The sequence below is a fragment of the Montipora capricornis genome, chromosome 12 (genome assembly GCF_036669925.1).
Source record: "Montipora capricornis isolate CH-2021 chromosome 12, ASM3666992v2, whole genome shotgun sequence".
Taxonomy (NCBI): domain Eukaryota; kingdom Metazoa; phylum Cnidaria; class Anthozoa; order Scleractinia; family Acroporidae; genus Montipora; species Montipora capricornis.
Window position 1 is genome coordinate 1,899,743 of NC_090894.1, and position 5,720 is coordinate 1,905,462.

Genomic DNA, 5,720 nt, shown 5'->3' on the forward strand with positions numbered 1-5,720 from the left:
CTTTTCTTGATCTTCATTCATGGCTTACATTGCATCTTAAACAAAATGGCGGTATCAAAGCGCGGGAATTCTTGAAACCCGACTCAGATCCCAAAATTGAATCAATTTTACCGCTCGACCCAGACCCCAAGATTGAATGAATATGTGCGAACATTGAATGGATGTTAAGAATTGAATTGAACGAATAGGGATTGATGGTTAGTGCGCTCGACTCCGGATCGAGTGGTCCGGGTTCGGGGCCTGGCAGGGGACATTGTGTTGTGTTCTTGGGCAAGACACTTTACTCTCACGGTGCCTCTCTCCACCCAGGTGTATAAATGGGTACCGGCGTAATGCTGGGGGTAACCCTGCGATGGACTAGCATCCCATCCAGGGGGGAGTACAAATACTCCTAGTCGCTTCATGCTACAGAAACCGGAGATAAGCGCCGGCCTGATGAGCCTTCTGGCTCGTAAGCGGAGACTTTACCTTTTTAATAGGGATTGAACTGAATGGATGTACGTATTGAATTGACTCCATACAAGAATTAATTTAAAGGGCAATTAAAAATGAGATTGAATACACAAGGATTAAATTGAATGAACACAGAAATTGAATTGAATAAATACGGATTGAATTGAATGGATATAGAAATTGCATTGAATAAGGACAGATTGAATTGAATGGATATAGAAATTGAATTGAATGAATCTAAGAATTAAATTGAATAAATACAAATTAAATTAAATGAATGCAGGGATTGAATTGAATAAGTAAGGACTGAATTGAATAAATAAATATTAAATTGAATCAAAATAGAACTATTGAATATTGCTACATTTGGCTTGGCATACATACCTGTAATTCAACGAGTCGCCTTATTTAAGAAAGCTTTTTTGGTGAGAAATATGCACAATTGAACCACGATGATAAAACAGTCAGAAAGAGCAGTAAACACAGAAGGTGAATCGATTATTTTGGACACTATAGTAGAGAAAATAGCCATTTTTGAGGCAAATGTGCATGATGACGTTGTCGATGCACTGAGAAAAAAAAATGCTAAATCTAATTAATACAGTGGTGACTAGTGCACACTAACACAATGTCATTGTTTTCTTCTCTTGCTGGTTTTGTCTAGCAAAATTAGACTCGAAAAAATGTTAAGCGATATCAAATTAGCCTACAGTGGAGTTGTTATGAAAAAAATAGTCAGTAGAAACCGTCTAATACTGTAAGGTTTTCAAACTGCGTGTCACCGTTTTGGTACAAAGTTGCTCGCGCAATGAACTGATGTCGGTAAACAAGTTTTACATCACGTGTCATAAGTTTCTATCCTTGTGCGAAATTCGTGTTTTTGATAACTATAACTTGTGTTTACTGCATTTCCATGTCTCTTACCGACAGAAATTGTCGAAGAGTTATAAATTTAAAAAATGTACTAACATAAAAAGAAATTATTGTCCAGACAATAAATATTTCATTCTGTCCGCCAGTTAATATTTAAACTTATCTCGCTATGCTGGCTGGGGTAATCAAATGGGGGGTGCAAAGTATTGAAACATTCTTCGAACCCTCTAGGCACTCTATTCGTCCCATGTGCTTTTGGAATTGACTGCATAGAGGGTATGTATCCTACTTCGTTTTAAAGCGGCTATGTGGCCAGCTACATAGCCAAAGTTTATCCAGAACTGGAAAGTTTCTTATTTCCTTGTCGAACACCCTTCTCAGCAAACAGAGCAAGCCCAAACAATGGTGTCTATTGTTATGCTATTTGATTCGGAGAGGGGTAGGATAAAGTATTCTTTTAACATATCTGGGTCTTATGAAGTTTTACTCGCGTAACACTGGACCGGGTGATACATATATGTGCAAACTAATTTTAAGCCGTAACAATATTTGACCGCTGGCGATACATTGTCATTTTATATATAATACCGCATCAGTTAGTCATATCATATATATGATCTCTATATAATACCGCATCAGTTAGTATTTTATGACGACCTCCGGAAGGAAACTACATCAAGGTAAAAGGCAACACCCTTCTTCCATATGTATTCAGTATGTTGTCTTCTCATTTTTAGAGCAAATCTTACTGTCTTTAGCACATCCACGAAGTCGAAAGTCCTTTTTTGTTATTTGTAGGTAGTTATATCCTTTAGAAGTTAGAAAGCGACAAACGTTTCTCGCAGATACAGCAATTGTAGAAACCCTGTCTTCTTCGCTATTGTGGGCCTCCCTTGCCTTCTTTAACGTAACTTCCATGGACGTCCTCTGTTAAACAATGGCTGGATAGTTTTTCTCTTAACTGTTAAATCTTTGTATGTACTTTCCGTTCCAGGAAAACTGTCACTGATTAATCTCCAAGCGCTTTTAGGAGAAATGTAGCGCATTTTAGCTACTTTACGAAGAGAAAACCTTTCAATGCAAGAAAAAAAAAAAAAGGCGCCCGTGCCCTTGTCACGCTATCAATGGCAGCAGGAAAAACCATACCTCCCGATTATGACTCTCTTCTTAGCTAAATCTAAATAATTTCGCTTCTTTTATTATTGTGGATATATATCAAAAGAAATTCGAACACCGTAGTACATCAAACTCAGTTACGAATAAAAACGTTACGCAGCGCTATCCTACCGTATATGAAGGAGACTGTAAAGTTGTGTCACTTATGACCCTGTCAGCACGTCCTAGAAATAGTTTAAATTTCTCACAAATACAGTCTGTGACAAAAGTCGTTGGAGCAGTACACGACTATACAGATCTGAAGCTTTCGCAGCTGACTCACCCCTCACAATGTTGTTTTAACGCGAGTTTCTGAGCCCATTTGCCAAAACAACATTGTGGGAGGGCAAGGTATTGTAAAGTGTATTGTAAAATTTTGTCCGGGACTGTAGTTTACAGGATACATCTTTGATATTGGACATCCATGTTTTGATCAACTGATACCTGTCAAAACAAGGTATCCGCTGACCAGGATCACGTGACCATACCGCGGACTCAAGCTTAGAGCTCACCGAGGTCAGCTGTTTTTTTTTTCATGTAGACCGCTGACCAGATACTGTTTTTTTTTTTTTGCCTTGGATTTCAGGTTCAACCCAGTTTAAAGGGGCTAGGTCACGCAATTTTAGGCAATTTCAGCATTGATCAAATGGTCTTAGAATTAACTGAAATAAGAAAATAACGGCGCAAAACTATAGAAGAATTAAAAAAAAACACAGGAAAGCTAAGGAGGGACAAGGATGGACAAAACTGGGGAGGATTGAAATGGATTGCATTTGGGTAAATTCGAAAAACGTCGGTCCACCTTTTTTCAAATTGACATCAGTTTATATCAAAATGTCATTTAAACAGCTGGAAAATCATTCTCAATTGTTACGTGGCCGTGATTTTGCAAATGAAAGACTCTTGCTTTGCCAATTTGACGTTTAGAGCTCATAACTAACAAAATTAAACAAAATTACCCAAAACAACGTGACCTAGCCCCTTTAACTCATCTAAACATAAGCGAGGCTTCATTTTTCGCCCAGCTAACAAAGTTGAGACAACAAATGCACAAGAGATTTCAGATGTGCTCAACACACATTTTTGCTACAGTTGGGCATCAACTGGCATCTGCAATACCACAGTGTAGACAGCGTTTCCATGAATATCTCCGCCAAGGTCCATCACCCTTGTCATCATTTCTTTTCGACCCAACTACACCGTTAGAAATCAGGAATGAGATCTTGTCTCTCCCTGTTAATAAAGCACACGGGCTATATTCATTTCCGGTACGTATCCTTAAATGCGCCTCAGTTTACAGTTATATCCAAACCTCTAGCAAAAATAATGAATTTATCGATTGATACCGGCATGTTTCCCACCAAACTGAAGCACGCTAAGATAATCCCTCTTTGTAAAAGCGGCGATGAACTTGAATGTGGAAACTATAGGCCAATTTCACTACTCTCTAATATTAACGGACTAATTGAGAAATTGATGTTCCTTTTGCGATCAGACGTCGACGACGAAAACTATTTACCACATTATGTTTGGTTGATCTTTCTACCACGCATTTTGGATCGAAATTTTAAAAAAAATTAATTTTGAATAAACTGTATAGTTGCGGAGGTCTTACGCTCGCGTATTGAGAGTCTTAGAGGAGGAGATGGAACCAATGAACCATGTTTTTGTAGGAAATTCTATTTGTGTACTTGTCGATAATTACGCTTTAGCCTGCATAGGTGAAGTCTATTACGAGCTTAGAAGGTCCATCAGGCCGGCGCTTATCTCCGGTTTCTGTAGCATGAGGCGATCGGGATGGGATGCCAGTCCATCGCAGGATTACCCCCAGCATTGGATTCGCCGGTACCCATTTGTACACCGTGAGAGTAAAGTGTCTTGCCCAAGAATACAACACAATGTCCCCGGCCAGTAGACGAAACCGGATCACTCGATCCGGAGTCGAGCACTGACCATGAGGCCACCGCGCCTCCTAAATAGCTGTTGGGATATTTGAACACGCACAAGTAAATCGCTGGGATCAGTGGGGTCTCCGAGTTGTGGGATTTTCGCGAGCGGCGAAGTCGCAAGTTAAAATCCCTCCCGGCCTTCCGGGAGTCGTTGTGATTTGGGTGACTTTGTCAAGGCCGGGAAAGGCCGCAAGTGAAAATCTCTCCTGGACCTCCTGGCCACTCCACAAGCCACCAAAACAATCGAAGCAACCATCGATTTACTCGCGCGTGTCCGAATAGACGATTGCGCTCTTGAGTGCACCATAGATAATCAGAGCAAGATAGAGAGAAATTCAAAGGTTTGCGTGGAAGTTCAAAACGATGAAAAGTATTCATGATATGCAATTCTGGTGTTTTTTTTATTTTCCAAAACAGAAGATATGCGCTCAAAGGGGCAGTAGAATGAATTTGGAGAGAATGGCTATTGTAGAAGTTATTTTATTAAACACAGTTTCTGTCATACATTTCCCGTAATTCCAAAGGCGCAAAATTACGGAGAATGTATGGAGATAAAAAAAAAGAATATTAACAGATACCAAGTCCAGTTCATCTCAGTTGTGAATATGAACTTATTTGTTTTGTTTATGAAGGTGGAAGACAAAACAAGTACAGTCATGTACAATTAATCTTCCTTTGAATTTCCATACAAACCTTTGAATTTCTCGCCATGTTGCCCTGATTACCAATGATGCACTCAAGCCTGGTCTGTTTGAATAATACTACGATAAAATATCGCGCTAGCTACGCAGGTTAACTTTCCTTGCGCCGCTTCAAAACAATTTTGATAAATAAATATGACAAGAAAAACATGCTTTTTTTTTTCAAATTCAATCATATGACGAGATTTCTATTATCCAGTCGAGAGCGGGTCAAGAGGAGGAGCATTTTTTTAGAAACACACAGAAACCAGAAACCTGCACAGACGTTAATATGAAAAATGTGGATGGAAAAGGATTTCTCTCCCCGTGGGAGTATGCAAGCCATCATACAGTGGATGAATCTGTCAAGATTTTGTAAAGTACCGAATCTCACTAATAATGTCAAGTATCACTTTGCACTATTTTTTGAGACTGAAGATCAGAGCAACTGTTTGATCGGTACGGAAAGGCTGAAACACTTTCTGGTCGGGGCAGAATTGGAATTTTACGGCCTACTAAAAAGTACTGCAAACCATTTAAAGAGCACTTAACCTCAAATATATTCCTTTATTAAGCTCAATCTTTCTGCCTTCAACAAGCACATTTTACC